This window comes from Podarcis melisellensis (assembly GCF_964234715.1).
Source record: "Podarcis melisellensis genome assembly, chromosome: 14".
NCBI lineage: Eukaryota > Metazoa > Chordata > Lepidosauria > Squamata > Lacertidae > Podarcis > Podarcis melisellensis.
Window position 1 is genome coordinate 2,604,794 of NC_138546.1, and position 19,526 is coordinate 2,624,319.

A 19,526-nucleotide genomic window follows, 5' to 3' on the forward strand; every position below is an offset into this window, starting at 1 on the left:
GGGTGGCTTTACATTCGCCACATACTTTTATATGTACTTTTAATGTTTCTTATTTCTCGGCCGCCTGCTCTCCACACAGGCGCTGAGAGGCGGGCAGAGCAGCTCCTCGCCTCAGCGCCCTTTCGCAGAGACTGACGGAGTCTGGCGGGCGAGAGGGAGAATAAAGAGACGCCCGCTTTCCCGCCTCTAAAACCTCCCGCAACGCTCCGCCCACCGCCCTCGAGCGCCGCCTTCCCGCTCGGCGATTGGCCAAGGAGGCGCGTGAGGGGAGGAGCCCGGAGTGTGGAGCGTGTCCTCCGCCGCCGCCCCGCCCCGCAGGCCGCGCGCTCCCCCCCCCCCTTTTTCTTTTTTTTAAACCCGTCTGCCTAACGACTGGGCGCGCGCGCGCTCAGCTTCCCCCGCCTCCCTGCCCGCTTCGATTGATTGGTTTGAACCCGGCGTTCTCCCCGCCCGCCCCCCCCCTCGCTCACGCTTTCTGGCCTGCGCCCCCTGCAGGGCATTGAAGGGAAGCGCCTCTGCAGCAGCAGCAGGAGCGAAAGGGACTGCGCCGCCGCCAGAGAGAGCATTTGCGAGCGGGGAGACACGCCCTGGATCGGGGGCGCGCGGGGGGGGGGGAAATAGAAATACTAGCCGTGGGAGGAGGAGGAGGCTGCAGCGGTCCTCCAGGCTGCATGTTTCCTGCCTTTGTGTCTGGCAAATCCTTGCTGCCGCCGTTAAATTTTTGCAGCAAGCGAGAGAAGGGGAGGCGTGGGATGCGGGTGGGGGTGGATTTGACAAAAGCCAGGAAGCCGTGCAGGGGGGGGGGGGAGGAAGCTTTTGCAAATACTTCCCCACTGCCCATCCTCGTTGCTTTAAGGCGCTGCTGTTGTCTGCCCGGGCTTGGCTTAGTTTGTTTCGCTGAACGTGCTTTTGCTTGCACACACCAGGGCTCTTTTTCCCAAAAAATATTTTAGTTTTAAATACTACGTATTGTGGCAAACTCATTCAGCAGTGCCGATCAGGTCCCGTGTCATTCCTCTTCATTTGTGCGTGTCTCGCTCCGTGTGTACTGTATTATTAATGGACGGCATTAAGAGGATCGGGCCAAGTGTTTTGAGAGGCGTTTAAATCAAAGGAGTGCAGGCACGCTTTCTGCACGCAGTTGCCCGTGAAGCTTGCAGAATAGATGGTACCAGCGCTCCCTGGGGATGTCGCCTGTTTTTGCCTCGCCATCACTCCGGCCCACTTTTTCTTTTCAATGCACCAACCTGGTGCCTCGTGCCTGCGACCATCGCCCCTTTTTACAGTTTCTTACACCTACACTAAAACACACACACACACACAAAACACTTCCACCCTCTTATATTTGGCACGGCAATTTGTTTCATTGCATCGACTGTTATCTCTCGCTAAGCAGAAGATAGCCAAATATTCCAACAGGGCTCCCGCATCCTTAATCTTCATTTCATTCATTCGTTTGAAACACTTTTGAGTTGCTCTCCTACCTGCGTTTCCAAAGCAAGGTACAATGGTAATACATAATAATAACAGCATCCCTGCATGTCATTAAACTAATTCAACAAACATGAAATAATAAGAACAAATGGCAGGACATCAAAAGCTGTTAAAATCCCAAACCACCTACACAAACACTTTCATAGCCGATTAGTCCATTAAAGGTCATGGCAAAATATAGGGAAGCTTCAGCCGTGCCAATGTGTCAATAAGGAAGAATACAGGATCGGTTTGAGGACCTTATTTCAAAGATGAAGTGCCCGGCCCCAGAGTGGCCGTTTACTTATTTAAATTAAATATCAAAACATACAAAAAGATAAAAGGAAGTAACAATTTCAGTGCAGAGTTGAAACAGACTCTAGCTAGGTACATAATATAATATACATACATAATATAGGTACAAAATAAACAAATGATGGGGGTGGGGTGTTACTTTTAATCTGTACCAAGATAGCTCTGCACAAATTATAATGAGATGCACAAATGTAGGATGGGCATACCTGTGAAAAGGATCTAAGGATCATAGTAGACCACAAGCTTAACATGAGTCAACAGGATGATAAAGCAGCAAAGAAGAAGAAGAAGAAGAAGAAGAAGAAGAAGAAGAAGAAGAAGAAGAAGAAGAAGAAGAGGAGGAGGAAGCTCATGCTATTCTAGGCTGCATCCACAGAATTATAGTGTCCAGATCAAAAGAAGTAATAGCACTGCTCTATTCTGCCTTGGTCAGACCACACCTGGAATACCGTGTACAGTTCTGGTCACCACAATTCAAAAATATGTTGACAAGCTGGAATGTGTGCTGAGGAGGGCAACCGAGATGATTAAGTCTAGAAACCAAGCCTTATGAGGAACAGTCGAGGGAGTTGGGTATGTTTAGCTGGATAAATGGAGACTGAGAGGAGATATGATAGCCATCTTTAGATATCTAAAGGTTTTTCCCATGGACAATGTCGCAAGCTCGTGTTTTCCTGCTCTGGAATGTAGGATTCAAATGAATGGATCCAAGTTATAAGAAAGAAGATTCCAACTGAACATTGGGAATAACTTTCTGATGGAAAGAGCTGTTGGACAGTGGACCTTCTTTTGATTTTTTTTTAATATAGAGATTGGATGGCCACCTGCCTCTCTAAGAGATTCTTTAGCTGTAGTTCCTGGAGTTGGACTAGATGACCCTTGCGATCCCTTCCAACTCTGCCAGTCTATGATTCTATTGGAAGAATGTATATACTTGTGAAAACAACTGATTTCTATTGGGGGGAAATGCTTGTGAACATGCATATAGCGGGCAAAACTGCATGCAGAATTTCATACAGACTTTTAAACAAATTTGCAAAACAGGCAGAACTTAGGAAAGGAAAAATAAGACATGAAAGTAACCAATATTGACCGGTTCATTCCTACTGAGAACAGAGGTGGACAACCTTTTTAAGACTGAAGGCCTCGTGAGGAACGCGGGGTGGGGGGGCACATGCCAGTGATCAGCAGGATCAGAGGCAAAAGTGAGCTATAGCTTCTATAAGCTATGGGAAGGGTTGCAGCTGAGTAGTAAAGCGCATGCTTTTCATGCAGAAGGTCTTGGGTTCAGTCTCCAGCATCTCCTCCAGGTAAGGCTGGAAGAGATCTGAAATATACTCGGAGTCGAGTGTGAATTTCATGCTCCTTATTCAGCTCATAGGAGCAATGAATGAAATTTCTCCAAAACGTCTAGCTATATATACATTATTTACACAATGGGCCCCACGTGATTGGCTAATTCCGGGCTGCTCCTGTAGGCTAATCAGCTTGTGGATTCACCTCCTCCAGAAGCCCAATTGGCTGCTCCTGCAGGCCAATCAGGTTGCTGATTCACTTCATCCAGGAGCCTGATTGGCTGCTCATGCAGGCCAATCAGGTCGCTAATTCACTTCCACCTGGAGCTAGATTGGGTGGCACCTGTGGACCAATTAGACTGCTGTATTCTGAATTCTATTGTTTTAGGATTCAACTCAGTACATAACAAGATCCCTTCCCTGAAACCCTGGGAAGCCATTACCAGTCAGTGTGGGTGGATTATGAACTAGATGGGCCAATCGTCTGGCTCAGCATAAGTTGGGAGTGTGAGGACTGCATTAAATCAAGCACTGTTCAAAGTGAGGGGCTTCCCCGAGCCCCTTAGTTCAAGCTCTGATTTCAGAGCAGGCTTTGCATGTGCATGGGATTTTTACAGGTTGCCAGGTAATCCACCTGCCAGTCATGTGATGCCATGAGGCTGACATGGGATTTCCTTGCCATCTGCTAAAATTTGGCTAATGGGGTGGGGCCAGATCTTACTATTTTTGTATAGTAAACTGCATTCCAGCCATGCAGAAATCAGCGGTTCCTAAATACACACAAACAGCTTCTCTCCCCAAGCAAGCAAGAAGCATCATCACAACGGGACACACTCTAGCTAGGCAAAAGCACTTGAGGAGAGGCTGTAGCAGAGGCAATGCTTGCTTGCGGAGAGGGCGTGTGGCCTAGGATGGGTCTTGAGGACCAGGGAGAGAGTCCTAAAGAGCCACATTTGGACCACATTTGGCTTGAGGCTCCCATGGCCCAGAATCCTTTGCAACATGGTAAGTTTCTGTGGCTGACACAATCAGTTTGTAAATGTATTCACTGAAATAGATTCCCTAGGAAATGGGCAAAACATTGACAAAAACATTTTTGCTGAGTTCTAGCAAAACGTTTCACTTGATTTCTAAGGATAGTTACCAGGGCGGTGTCTGTGTGTGGATGTAATCTGCTTTCCTATCACAATACAGATATGCAAAATATATTGTGTTCTGTACTTTACACTCTTCCCTAACTATCTATCTTGGAAAGAACCCAAATCGAGCCGAGTGGTACAGAGTGCTGATCCCCAGAGAGAGCTTGAATTTACAGCGTCTGCTGCACAATTACCAATAGTTAATTCACAGCAGCAGAGAAGAGTTACCTTGATCATAGGGTTTTTGAGGTGCAGGCAATATTTAATTTAACTTTGCCGGAAAGGCAAAGCACCCTTAATTGGGTTTTTAATTACTACTAACAAAGAGTAGAGCAAGCAAAAAATAAAATAAAAAATCTCCTAGCAAACTAGTTTTCCATTCTCAAGGTCAATTGGGAGTGTAGTAAGGACTATCTGGGTGCTCGCTTCCGGACATAGGTCAATTTAGTGCCTACACTAGTAAGGGGAAGAAAGGTGCATTTAAAGTCATCCTAAAATTTGTTTACAATGAAAAGTTGTATAACTCCCATCAGCCTCAGCCAACATGCACTTGGACTTAATTCCGGGTCAGAATAAATAGGATTTGGCTAAACAGTATACAGTGGTACCTCGGGTTAAGTACTTAATTCATTCCGGAGGTCCGTACTTAACCTGAAACTGTTCTTAACCTGAAGCACCACTTTAGCTAATGGGGCCTCCCACTGCCGCTGCACTGCTGGAGCACGATTTCTGTTCTCATCCTGAAGCAAAGTTCTTAACCTGAAGCACGATTTCTGGGTTAGCGGAGTCTGAAGCGTATGTAACCTGAAGCGTATGTAACCCGAGGGACCACTGTAATGAAATCTTGTGGTGGTGGTGTGGTGCAGTGGTTAGAGAAAATTTGAGGAACCTGAAGACCTCCAGTTTTTCTTGGGCTTCAGCTCCCATCAGCCACAGCCAGGAAGGGGCAGTGGTTGGGGATGATGAGATTTAGGAGCACAATAGCAGCTGGAGTGCCTCAGGTTCCCCACTCCAGGGTTAGAGTGCTAGACTAGGAAAATCTGGGTTCTAACCTGCTGCTTGCTCTTGAAGCACACAAGGTGACCTTGAGCCACCTCTCTTTCTCTCTCCTCTCTCCTCTCTCTCCCCTTAACAGATCTCACAAGGTTGTGTGGAGGTAGGTAGGGTGAGGAGAAATGTATGTCAACCCTGTTTTCTCATTGGAAAGTCAAGATCCAAATGAAATAAAAACCTGAACTGAGCTGAAACGTCTCAGAAAAATCCCCCCCCCATAATTTTCTTTTTTGATCCTTGGGGAGGGGAGGCAAATCTTGCAAAAAACTCTCCAAATGTTCACTACCGTGTGTGTGTGTGTGTGTGAGAGAGAGAGAGAGAGAGAGAGAGAGAGAGAGAGAGAGAGAGAGAGAGAGGACCACCAGTTCTTGCTCACCATGCCCCTTAAGGATGGCCAGGCTGCCAACAAAATCGCTTCTGGCCGCCACCAAAACCTTAAGAAACTGTTAAGAGGTTTTTCTCTTTCCCCTGAAGGATATTGTGTGAAACCCAAGACTCCCCAGTTGCTAGACAATAGCATTTTCACTCAAGAGTTGTACAGCCTAATCGGAATCAATTTGACCCAGAAGTATGTGCCGTTGATTTTTCAATGGGAAATGCTTCCCAGTAAGTGTGCTTAGATTCAATATCTAAATTTCAAAAATCACTGAGCATAGGTTTCGATGCAAAGAATGAGATCCAAGGAGCTATTTTAGGTAAGTCCAAAGATTTGCTGGCAACCCAGTTTTCCCCCCTTTTCATTCCTTCAAACAGCAGACGTCCATGTCAAATTGCAAACTGCATTTGAAACTTTTCTAGGTTTCAAAAATAGCTTGCTTTGTGGAATGGAGAGCTGCCATTCCAAATTTCCTTTGGGTATGCAGAAATAGTGGAAAAGTTCTTTAGATCCTGGCCTTATATGGAGAGGAGTCAAGAGCACTAAACCAGTAGCATTGTAGGACTATGTGTGTGTGTGTGTGTGTGTGTATGACTGATAAATATTTCATTCATTTTATTTATTTATTATTACATGTATAGCCCACATTTTCTCCAAGAAGCTCAAAATGGTGTACATGGTTCTCCCCTCTCCATTTCATTCTCACAACAACCTTGTGAGGTAGGTTAAGGTGAGAGACAGTGACTGACCAAAATTACCGAGTGATCTTATGGCCGAGTGGGGATTTGAACCCTGGTCTCTCCCATGTCCTAGTCTGACACTCTAACCATTACACCACACTGACTCTTTCTGTTTTGATTAACTTTAGGTAGAAAGGCAAAATCTAACAGAGAACCAATGCTAAAAGCATTTAACTGCATAAAAAACCCCAGAAGTGACTCTTGACACTGAAGTGCTTATGCGTTTTTAAATAGAAAGTCGATGAGCATAGATTTCAGCAGGAAACATGCCTAGAACAGGGTACGAATGTCTAGACACAGTTCTGGAGCTTGTATTTTCCCTTTATATCCCAAATATTACCTAAATACTGCTGTTTATGGGACGCGGGTGGCGCTGTGGGTAAAAGCCACAAGACTTGCCGATCGAAAGGTCGGCGGTTCGAATCCCCGTGGCAGGGTGCGCTCCCGTTGCTCGGTCCCAGCGCCTGCCAACCTAGCAGTTAGAAAGCACCCCCAGGTACAAGTAGATAAATAGGGACCGCTTACTGGCGGGAAGGTAAACGGCGTTTCCATGTGCTGAGCTGGTGCTGGCTCGCCAGAGCAGCTTCGTCACGCTGGCCACGTGACCCGGAAGTGTCTCCGGACAGCGCTGGCTCCCAGCCTCTAGAGTGAGATGAGCGCACAGCCCTAGAGTCTGTCAAGACTGGCCCGTACAGGCAGGGGTACCTTTACCTTACTGCTGTTTATTATATTCTACCATTCACAAGCAGACTCTTGTACCCCAGATCTATGACAATATTCTTGTCTGGAACAACAAGGCAAGAAATTGTGTGAAGGTTATTACAGTTCCATGAAGACGAAGGTCTAAAGAACTAATCAAACACCCCAATGTGAGTGGAAGTGGCAAAGAGAAGGAAGAGTTCTTGCCAGAGGGATACAGGATGAGCTAGAGGTCAAAGTGCAGGGCTGCATACACACTGACCATTTTTAGCACAAAAACGAAGTTTCTATCAATCCAGAGAAGTTCATCCTCCTCCAGAACATGCTGTTTTCAATCTAGATTGATTGTGGTTACTTGATGGGCATTTCAAAACCCTCCTCTTGAGTTGCTCCGTGGTTTTTCCTCCCTGCACATGCAATAATAATAATAATAATTATTATTATTATTATTATTATTATTATTATTATTATTATTATTATTTATTATTTATACCCTGCCCATCTGGCTGGGCTTTCCCAGCCACTCTGGGCGGCTTCCAACAAAATATTAAAATACAGTAATACACCAAACATTAAAAGCTTCCCTAAACAGGGCTGCCTTCAGATGTCTTCTAAAAGTCTGGTAGTTATTGTTTTTCTCTTTGACATCTGGTGGGAGGGCATTCCACAGGGCAGGTGCCACTATCGAGAAGGCCCTCTGTCTGGTTCCCTGTAACTTGGCTTCTCGCAGAAAGGGAACCGCCAGAAGGCCCTCGGCGCTGGACCTCAATGTCTGGGTAGAACGATGGGGGTGGAGTCGCTCCTTCAGATATACTGCCACAGGTGAATGAATGACGAAGTGGCGATTGCGATCTCGATATACGCCTATCTGCAACATCATTGGGCGGGGGTGGGGGTGGGCACACTCCCTAACCCAACCTGGCTGCATCATGGGTCAACCACCCCATTCCCTGACAGTCCGTGAGGTCAATCCCCTGCTCACCAAATGCTATTTTGCCTTACAGGCCAGCAGTCACGATCCCAGGGCCCAGCAGCAGTCGAGATGCAGTGTTTGAGGGGTGGGGCTTGGGAGATGTGGGATAGAAGAAGAGGCTCAAAAGCAAGTCGCTCACTTGGTGCTCTCCATGGTGCTTCCAGGCATGCTTTGCTCTCATTTTATTCTCTGTTGTCCATTGTAAAGGCCTTTGGCTACATACAATAAAATTGACCTTCCATTGCCCCTTTACCTGCCATTCCACTTCTCAACAGCTGCTGGAAAAGAATGTTAAACGATGCAGTTTAGAATTGTGCCTGCAGAAAAATTTACGTTCAGTATAAAATTGGCCAAAGGAAAGGCAAAACCTTTTGGCGTTTTTGCTGCTTGCATCCCACTTGTGGAATAAGTTAAGAGGCTTCCGTCTTCTGCCATTTGGAATCTATCGTTTATTCCACTTTGGATATCCTCAAAAGCTTTTCAGCTGCTTGTTCTTGCATGGGTGGAGGAACTTGCTTGTCTCCGTGTTGTTGTTGTTGTTTTCTCATGAAATTTGAAAAAATAAATTTTAAAAAAGAAGACTCAGTAGCTACCAGGCATGATGCTGTTTTCTTCCTCCATGGTCAAAGGTAGTAGTACTTCTGAATATTAGTTGCTGGAAATGGCAGTAGAGGAGAGTGTCTTAATAATGATAATGATAATAATTTGTTATTTATACTCCGCCCATCTGGCTGGGCTTCCCCAGTAACTCTGGGCAGCTTCCAACAAAAGATTAAAAATACATTAAAAACATCAAACTTTAAAAACTTCCCTAAACAGGGCTGCCTTCAGATGTCTTCTAAATGTCAGATAACTGTTTATTTCCTTGACATCTGATGGGAGGGCGTTCCACAGGGTGGGCGCCACCACCAAGAAGGCCCTCTGCCTGGTTCCTTGTAACCTCACTTGTTGCAGGGAGGGAACCGCCAGAAGGCCCTAGGAGATGGACCTCGGTGTCTGGGCAGAATGATGGGGCTGGAGATGCTCCTTCAGGGATACTGGGCCAAGGCTGTTTAGGGCTTTCAAGGTCAGCACCAACACTTTGAACTGTGCTTGTGCTCAAGTCCAATAAAGGCTTCTGCTTGGCCCCTGGGAGAACAGGATGCTGGACTAGTTGGGGTATTGGCCTGATCCAGCAGGCTCTTCTTAAGGCATGTTATTAACATCTGGCAAATAGGATGGGTAAAACACTGTCATAGCAGTGACTGGACACTGTAAAAAGGATCCCTTTGCTTACTTGTGTGGAGTGCTCTGTCCTGGGTCTCCCCATTGGAGAAGAGTTTAGTGCTGAATATTTTTATGTCCAGCATCTTGTGGTCTTTCTCGAGTTCCTCCCGTGAAATGGCACTTTATTCCAGCCTCTTTATTAAAAGAAACACAATGAAATAAACAGAATTATGCATTTGTCATAAATGACTAATTGGTACTGACTCATGCAATTATTTTGAATTATGCCACCACTGTTACAACTTTTCGCCCTCTCCACCAATCAAACTCCCGTGGAGAGGTCTATTGTAAAACGGACTGATTGGAAACGTTCCGTGTTTGCAACAAATGTTCTCCTACTTATTCTTGTAAAACTCTCCCACCTGCTACAGTGAATTGCAAGGCCGTTCCTGCGAGTAGTTTTTCCAACCAAGAAATCACTTTCCTTCAGTTGCTTATTTTAGCTGTGTAATTAAAAACTGCGTCACTTGTTGACTGTCCATTCTTTGATTCATTTTATGTCAGCAGGTGGTATTAACTCACCTCCCCAACCAGCACCAATCTGCTCCTTTGGATGACATTTTTAGAGCAGAGTGTTGATCAGTTATGCCGAGTGGAAAATCATACAATACTGAGGTGGGATTAGTCACAGGTTCCCTGTTACCTGTAAAGGATATAGTTTGCTACCACTTCACTAGAAATGGGAGAGAAATTTGACTCAGTTTGCATTTAAAGGCAAATCTAACAATTTTGCAGTGCCTGAAATAATGCACAAACCGGAACACAGCCACCCTCCAAAATTCACACTTCTGCAAATTTTGCAATACAGTTCTCCAGCCAGTAATGTGTATGAAAATGCATAAAGTGTGCATATTAAAGAAGATCACACACAAAAATTATACTAGGGATCATGGCTTTGTCCCGCCCCCTAATAATAATAATAATAATAATAATAATAATAATAATAATAATTTATTTATACCCCGCCCATCTGGCTGGGCCTCCCCAGCCACTCTGGGCGGCTTCCATAGAAACCAAAAATACAGTAAAATATCACACGTTAAAAACTTCCCTGAACAGGGCTGCCTTAAGATGTCTTCTGAATGTCAGGTAGTTGTTTATCGCTTTGACATCTGCTGGAAGGGCGTTCCACAGGGCGGGCGCCACTACTGAGAAGGCCCTCTGCCTGGTTCCCTGTAGCTTTGCTTCTCGCAATGAGGGAACCACCAGAAGGACCTCGGCGCTGGACCTCAGCGTCCGGGCAGAACGATGGGGGTGGAGACGCTCCTTCAGGTATACTGGACCGAGGCCGTTTAGGGCTTTAAAGGTCAGCACCAACACTTTGAATTGTGCTCGGAAACATACTGGGAGCCAATGTAGGTCTTTCAAGACCGGTGTTATATGGTCTCGGCGGCCGCTCCCAGTCACCAGTCTAGCTGCCGCATTCTGGATTAGTTGTAGTTTCCGAGTCACCTTCAAAGGTAGCCCCACGTAGAGTGCATTGCAGTAGTCCAAGCGGGAGATAACCAGAGCATGCACCACTCTGGCGAGACAGTCCGCAGGCAGATAGGGTCTCAGCCTACGTACCAGATGGAGCTGGTAAACAGCTGCCAGTATGTGTATATTAGGCAAAATTGCATACAAACATGTAATTTAGGAGAAATTTGCACTGAAATGATGAGGAAAAAATTAATTAATTGCAAACCGATGTGCAAATGTGGAGAACTGAAAGGGGAGAAATCAAACTGACAAATCCACCCATCCCTACCCTTGATGTTACAAATCGCAGAAACATACCCTGTTATTAATATAATCTTCTGAGACCTTTCTCTAGGTTTCCCCATTCTCTGCAGTGAGACAGATGGCGACTGGGGACAGGGCCTTTCTAATCATGCCACCCTGCCTTTGGAACGCTCTCCTCAGGAAGGTGTTCTTTCCCCTGGTACTCATGTCTCTTCAGCACCTCAGATGAAGATCTTCTGATCTGAATCAGCCTTTAAGACCTTTTGAACCAGGGTAGGGAACCTGTGGCCACCCAATTGTTCCTGGGCTACAACTCACATCAACCCACACCCTCAGCAATGCTGGCTGAGGATGATGGAACATGGAGTCCAACAACATTCCTTGTTTTAAAACCTTTGCTCTGGTTTTAATCCTGTTAAAAACTGTACTGCTCTCTTGTTTCAACAATATTATATGGCTTTTCCATAGTTTGTTTTTTTCAGTTTATCGCCGGTGACCCTGGGAACACTTAAAAACTGAAGGACAGAGTACAAATTATATTAAATAAAACAATAATAATATTTTCTACTTTAACACCAACTTGAGGATTCTTGGAGTTACTGAGCAGAAGAGAATTTCAGCTCTGAGATTCCAGAAGCCAATAGTCTGGTATTTATCTTATGAAACTTCCTGTCCTGAGAGCTCTGCCAAGAGCACCTCTGATTGTTTTCTGCTGACAGGTATGGACCCACCTTTCTCACAGGTTTTCCCAACCGCTGATTGAACTGCGCTGTTATTGCCGTTGTCATTCTGCTTCTGTTGCTCTCGCTTTTCCTGGATCAGATCCCCCAAAACCACACAACTCGTTTCGCACACCCAAAGCAGCTTTGGATCTGCCCTTTTGAAGCACCATCCTGCCAGCCGGCATGGTAAATTGACTTTGAAAAATGGGTGGGGGGAGTTCAAAATTTTGTGATATAGTGTAAAAGTCTGCTTTTTCAAAAAAAAAGTTTCAAAATCCTGCTAGGCATGTTTAAAACTAAAATACGTATTTGGACTGTGGTCAGGTGTACAACCCCATCTTATGTACACACACTTGAAAGTAAGCCACACTGAATGCAATGAGACACAGAATTTATAATCAAATTTATATCCTGCCTTTCCTAGGCAGCTAACAACATAACATCTGATAAGATCATATCCAAGGGCGATAACTCAAACGACCTGAATGTTCCCCTTCCCATTTTTATTTTCCAAATCAAAATTTATTTTCCAAAAAAAATTAAAACATTTCCAAATAAATGTAAAGTCTGCGGAGAGAATAATTGGGTGCACTCTTCCCACCTTGGATCAAATCTATGCTTCCAGGTGCCATAAGAAAGCTGCAGAGATAGCACAGGATAGTACGCACCCCGGAAATGATCTCTTTCAGCTTCTGCCTTCTGGAAGAAGGTCCAGGGCTATAAAGACTAGGACTAGCCGCCTGAGAAACAGTTTTTATCCAAATGCGATTTTGGTTTTAAACGCAGTGTAAGGTAGTCTCTAAATATTGTATTGTATTCAATTATGGGGTATCAGAGTTTTTAGGGGGTTAACCAGGCTTCGATAGCAGGCTTGTTGGTTTTTGAATGTCTGATGTAGATTTTTTCAATTTTGTTGTTTTGTATGGGACTATGAAGGGACGCAGGTGGCGCTGTGGGTTAAAGCCTCAGCGCCTAGGACTTGCCGATCGAAAGGTCGGCGGTTCGAATCCCTGCGGCGGGGTGCGCTCCCGCTGCTCGGTCCCAGCACCTGCCAACCTAGCAGTTCGAAAGCACCTCCGGGTGCAAGTAGATAAATAGGGACCGCTTACCAGCGGGAAGGTAAACGGCGTTTCCGTGTGCGGCTCTGGCTCGCCAGATGCAGCTTTGTCACGCTGGCCACGTGACCCGGAAGTGTCTCCGGACAGCGCTGGCCCCTGGCCTCTTGAGTGAGATGGGCGCACAACCCCAGAGTCTGTCAAGACTGGCCCGTACGGGCAGGGGTACCTTTACCTTTACCTTTTTATGGGACTATGACAATAAAGATTATCATATCGTAAATGTCCTCAAATTCTGCTTGAGCATGGCTAGGAATGGGGGCTGCCTGATCTCACCCACAAAGGAGTTCCATAGATGGGGAAGGGCTTGCCCTGGAGGGGAGAAAAGTCCTCTCATACTCACTGCCTGCTCACCATCAGACTTCTGGCACACTCCTAAATCACTATCATGCCTCACAGGACTGTCTCAGGTTGTCACCAACCTGTTGCACAAGGCTTCCTCTTTGCTCCAAATGGGGAGAGGGGTTGGTCTGGAAATAGATAGGAGTCTCTGTGACTCTGTTGCCATGGCTAGACCACTTCCTGGTGAAGTTTGGACTCAGAGCAGCTGTCTCTCTCCACAAGGTGGGGGATTTAGATGGTGCACCATTCTTATGGATCCTGCTGGGTTCCTGAATGCTCTAGAGGACTTCCCAGTGGACAGATCTTGTTGAGGCTGTCATCCAGGGCCAGCCCACTCATGAGGCAAGGTGAGACAATTGCCTCAGGCGGCAAGATCCACAGGGGCAGCAGGTCCAGCCTTCATTGAATGCATCACTGCTGTGGCACATGCCTTGAAGGCCAGATCCACCACTTGCTTGGCAGCTCCCCACCCCATGCCACCTCTGGAGGAGCGTCTTGGTGAATAGGAGGCACTGGTGGGGATGAAATGGTAGGAACTGCCCTCTGAGTTGCCCCCACCTCGGCGATGATATCATGAGAGGTGTCCAAACCTGCAGAGAACAGACAGACCAACAAACCATTTCGCCAAATATATAGTATGTGTTGTACCCCACTTGGGGGGGGGATTAAACAAATGTGCGGGTTGCAAATACATAAATATATAGAATACTCACTTCTATGTCAACATGCATATAGTTGCATCGTAGCATTTTAACTGATCGTGAAAGTGTTGCGCTTTTGGCCATGTTAATATGATTCTGTAATTGTTGCAACTTACCTTGAGAAAGGCTTTATTAATAATGAACATGTTCTGAATTAGTGTGTGTGTGTGTGTGTTTGGCTTAATCACAAGCATTATTCCCATATGTGCATAGCCCCAGTTTTACTTCTCGAGTTCTCTAACTGAATCCTGCAGTCCATTCCTAAACTTAGATTTTTACTTTAATATAAAACAACTATTGAAATGCATATCCAGGACAAACAACACTATTACCTTAATCACATGGCTGTCCCAGAAGACTGGATTACTGCCTTTAACGCACACTCTCTCCTCTCCCTAGAGAGGGAGCTTTTGAAAACAACAGCAATGTGAGTAGGAGGCTGGTGGGTTTTAAAAGAGGATTGTTCTCCAGCTCTCTGAGACTGCAATCCTATCCTTCCTTGCCTGGGAGTAAGTTCCATTTAACTTAATGGGCATTACTTCTGAGTAGGCATGCATAAGATTGCTCTGTAAATCATCCTGAGTGCTAGAAGCACTCAGAAGGTGCCGGACACTTTCTAAACAAGGGAATATTCCCAGGAGTCAAAAGGCAGCTGTACTGCTTTTATGGTGTAAATCTGTTTCTGCATCAGTAATAGAGAATGGAAAAGAATGGAAGAAATATCCCATTACATAGCTTGAAATCTGTTGAGGAGCATTAAAACCATGACCTCACCATTCTTCTGGAAGGCTGTGCCTTGTGCCTGTTGGGAATAATCCACCAGAAGAGAAATCGAAAACTCCATATGGAACTGCAGTGGTTTTAAAAAGACTCCAATACGCAATTGATAATGATGGATTTGGGTCCCCTTTCTGTTTCATAAAGGAAACAAATTAAGGAAAATAGATAAATTCCAGTTCTGATGGAAGGAGTGAACTACTTTAATTTACAAGCATAATATTCAGAATCCACTGTTTGTGCTGTTATTATCAAATGTATTACCTGGCCTTCACCAGCAGGTCCCAGGGCGGGTTACAACAATGTAAAATTCAATTAAAACAAAGCAAATGACAGTCACAAGTCCTGAAAATACCACATCTCTTAGGTGTCAAAGGCATTTGCAGTACCTTTACTACAGCCAACCAAAATGTCACGAAATAGGAAACTTTCGAGCTCTCCAAAACTCTTCATCAGGGAAAACGTTACACAAAGAAGGAGACGGGGGAGATGAGGAAAGTTTTGTGTTTAAAAAGGATTTTAAAAACGGACTGGATGTTTTAGCCACGAGATCAGCTTGTAGATTCAGTTCCAGCCAAGATGGAGACTGCAGGCTGAAGGCATTCTTCCCAGGCCACTTCAGATATTAGGTGACACATCTAGGATTCTGGGATAAAGAAGCAAGGGCCGCTCCATACATATAGGCCAGTATTGTCTTAGGCAAAACACACAGATTGGTGTGGCCAAGTACAGAAGCTAAAAAGAAACATAGCAGCCTTTCTAATAGCAAAACTAAAGATTAATTCAGGATGGGTGCACTTGGGTGAGAGAGTCAACAAAAGCCAAAGTGAGTACCTTGACCCAGTGGTTGGAAGGAATGTAACCCAAAATGGTGCCCAATCTCAGTCTCCATGGTGGAGAGACTCAGAGTGCCTGCACCTTCCCAGGATTCAGTTTTCTTAGAATTAAGGTCAATGGAGACTGTGGTGTCTTTAAGATATATGGTTTTCTTTATGTGTAGATGCAACCTGAGCATTTATTCATTTATTATCACATTTATAGCCCACCTTTTCTCCAAGGAGTTCATGACGGCGTTCACCATTCTCCCCGTCTCCATTTAATCGCTGCAACAACCTTGTGAGGCAGGTTAGGCTGAAAGGCAGTGACTGGCTTCCAAGGTGGCCATTATGGCTGGGTAGGGATTTGAACCCTGGTCTCCTAGGTCCTAACCCAACACTCATAGTACTACTTTCCGATAATGACCTTGCATGTACAGCAGAACCATTGTAATACAAAGCCCCCAACTTCCACCCCAGCGCCGTTCCAGAAGGGCACTGTTGCCATCAGTCAAGGTGATCAAGGCTGATTTGGTACTAAAAGCCAAACTGAAACGGGTCTAGATCATTCCTCCAAGTATACCTGCAGCTGGCTGATCACCACCCTCTGAACGGTCACAGAAAGGGACTCTTGGAGATTGGGAGGCAATTGCTCAAGACCTCTGGATCCAGGGAGGACCTGATCAAGAGGGTCCACTCCATCAGGCATAATACCCCCATCGAGCCAATCTTCTCCTAGATTTCATGTAACCCATCAGCCTCTAAAAGCCTGCTAAAAAGGTGAGTTTTCATCTTTATAAAGGAATATAAAGCTGGGGGCAAGGTGAACTTGAATGGGAGGTTATTCCACAGATGCAAAGCCATCAGTGACAGAAAAATAAGTAAGTTCCAGCTTACAGGATGGTAGTGGTGGGAAGAGTTAGATACTTTAATCTATAGATACTCTAATATTCAGAGTTGTAAAGAGCCTCAGCTTACAGCTCAACATGGTTGTATGAAAGTGGCTAGATTCCAGCTAAGGTACAGCAGTTAAGGATGAAGGCAGAGAGAGAGAGAGAGAGAGAGAGAGAGAGAGAGAGAGAGAGAGATTGAACTTTTTGCTCTGTGTCTTTTATGGGTTTAAGACCTAGGCTGGTAGGGCTTTTAACAAAGCTGCCTTGAATATCGTCCTAAAGTCAGATGAGTGGCTCAGGACAGAGTCTCTGTGTTTCCCAGGACGTGATAAGTGAAGTCTTTCCATTATGCCATCTTGTGTATTATCCCAGCGTTAACACAAGCCCATCCCATTTCAATGTCAAGGGACAATTTGCGGTGACCTGGCCATATTGCCCTGCTGTGTTTTATGGAATAAGAGGCAGAAACATCAAGACGACTTCTGCCATTGTTGAAATGTTAAGACACTTGAAAAACTTCTTAGAGGCTCCAGGTGGAAGATTCTTCTCCAGGCGAATTTAGATAGCGAATGAGCGAGCGAGAAGTATCGGCAGCCTTCAAAGCCCCATCTGTTCTAACAACCAACAACGGCTCCTTCAACGAGAGGCCAAATTACTAGCTTTTCATGGTTCAGAAGCTGCCCCAGGAACAAGTGACCTGAGTGTCTTAAAGAATGGCTGGTATCATCCATAAATCACGGGGAGTAGAACTACAAGATCTATACAATATTTCAAACTTTCACGTTTCATTTCTTTCACCTGACTACAGGAAGGTCTCATAGCTCAGTGATGGGGCACGAGATTGGCGCCCAGTACATTTCCGAGTTGGTGCTGACCTTTAAAGCCCTAAACTGCCTCGGCCCAGTATACCTGAAGGAGTGTCTCCACCCCATCGTTCAGCCTGAACACTGAGGTCCAGCTCTGAGGGCCTTCTGGCAGCTCCTTCATCACGAGAAGCGAGATTACAGGGAACCAGACAGAGGGCCTTCTCAGTGGGGGCGCCTGCCCTGTGGAACGCCCTCCCAGCAGACGTCAAGGAAATAAACAACTATCTGACTTTGAGAAGACATCTGAAGGCATCCCTGTACAGAAAAGTTTTTAATGTTTGATGTTTCGTTGTGTTTTTAATATTTTGTTGGAAACTACCCAGAGTGGCTGGGGCAACCCAGTCGGATGGGTGGCATATAAATAATAAGATTGTTGATGTTAGAAGGTTGCAGGTTCAGTCTCCAACATCCCCCATGTGAAACTCTGGAGAGCCACTACCTGTCACTGTGGATGATACTGAGCTAAAGGGTCCAATGCTTTGACTTATTATTATTATTATTATTATTATTATTATTATTATTATTATTATTATTAATTGATACCCCTTCCATCTGGATGGGTTTTCCCAGCCACTCTGGGTGGCTCTCAACACAATATATAAAAAAGGAACAAAACATCAAACATTAAAAACTTCCCTAAACAGGGCTGCCTTCAGATGTCTTCTAAAAGTCAGATAGTTGTTTATTTCCTTGAAATCTGATGGGAGGGTGTTCCATAGGGTGGGTGCCACCACCAAGAAGGCCCTCTGCCTGGTTTCCTGTAACTTTGCTTCTCGCAGTGAGGGAACTGCCAAAGGAGCTGGACCTCAGTGTCTGGGCTGAGCAATGGGGGTGGAGATGCTCCTTCAGGTATACTGGGCCAAGGCCATTTAGGACTTGGTTTAAAGCCCCTTCCTATGTTCCTATGCCTCTTTCCTCCTGCAGCTATGTATTGCATTCTGAAACTGTTTGTGAATCACAATTAAATATAGTGGTAGCCAACATAGTGCCCCATAGATGATTTTGGACCCCAGCTCCCATCAGCCCGTGTCACAGTCAGTGTTTGGTGCCATGGTCTGGGGAGGGGGGGTTGGTGTGCACTCAGGGTTCATCACCCCCCACAACAGCAGTTCAACATCCACAGTTCGAAACCCCCAGGTTGGTGGCTTGCAGCCATTCTCTTCCCTCCACCGTGCAGGGGATACTATCAGTGCTAAGAAACAGGCATAGCTCAGGGGTGGGTCACTAGTTTTGCTTGCAAGAAGTCCCATGTTCAGTTCTCAGCATCTTTAGGCTCTAAGGCAGCGTTGTCCAAACTTTTTTCAAAGAGGGCCAGATTTGATGAAGTCAAGGGCTGTGAGGGCTGGCCAAAGAGCTGACCAAAGTTGTTGACCTTTTTTAGGATTGAAGTTTTTAGTTGTTCAGCTTTTTTTTACGATTTTACCCCAAAGTTGTTGACCTTTTTATGATTTTTAACTGCCTCAGGGGCTGGATTAAACTGTCCAGCTGTCCAGGTTAAGCCACTGAGACAGACTTCGGACATGCCTGCTCTAAGGAGTGCAGCCTCTTTGACTGCACCGGGCACAGAGCTTCTGGGGCACTGCAGCAGGTGCCGCAACTATGACATCCAACAGAAAGGAAAGGGGTGAGGGGCACCGGATTTCGGCACTGCACAGGGTGCCATTGAAATTTGAGACACCAAGGTCTACCACTGTCTACACCAGCCATAGGCAAACTCCGGCCCTCCAGATGTTTGGGACTACTATTCCCATCATCCCTGACCACTGGTCCTGTTAGCTAGGGATGATGGGAATTGTAGTCCCAAACATCTGGAGGGCCGGAGTTTGCCTATGCCTGGTCTACACTTAGTGGCAGTGTCTCTCCAGGAATTTGGAATCAGAGTGTTCCCCAGGTCCATTTAGAGGTACCAGAAACCGAACAAGACCTTCTACATTCAAGGCAAGTGCTCTCTACACTCTGAGCTATGGTCCTTCCATATTTTTCTCTTTTTTTTTTTTAAAGGAAAATAATTAAATGTATACAAAGATAACATACTCTGGAAAAGCATTTTGAATCTATTTTGAAGTGCTGTAATTAATTTAGTTGACAAATGTGAGGGGAAAGAAAAAACAAACAAACATTGCATTGATTCCATTACTATCTAACTGCCTTTCTTTGAATGGCCTGGCATGTTTATAATAGAATAACTTTTTTATTTATTTTTTAAAAATCGTGTTTAGCTCAAGGTGATAAAGAGATAATGGA

At 45.4% G+C, this 19,526-nt stretch overlaps 1 protein-coding gene across 6 annotated transcripts in view; it reads right to left on the minus strand.

Moving 5' to 3' along the window:
• The window catches only part of SDK1 (sidekick cell adhesion molecule 1), a 597,718-nt gene extending 597,569 nt beyond the window's left edge, over positions 1-149 (minus strand). For all 6 annotated transcript variants that reach the window (XM_081889040.1, XM_081889039.1, XM_081889043.1 and 3 more), the window contains exon 1: positions 38-149. The gene's annotated coding sequence lies outside the window, so the exon portion shown is untranslated. The remainder of the gene's footprint in view (positions 1-37) is intronic.
• Between the last annotated feature and the right edge of the window lie 19,377 nt (positions 150-19,526).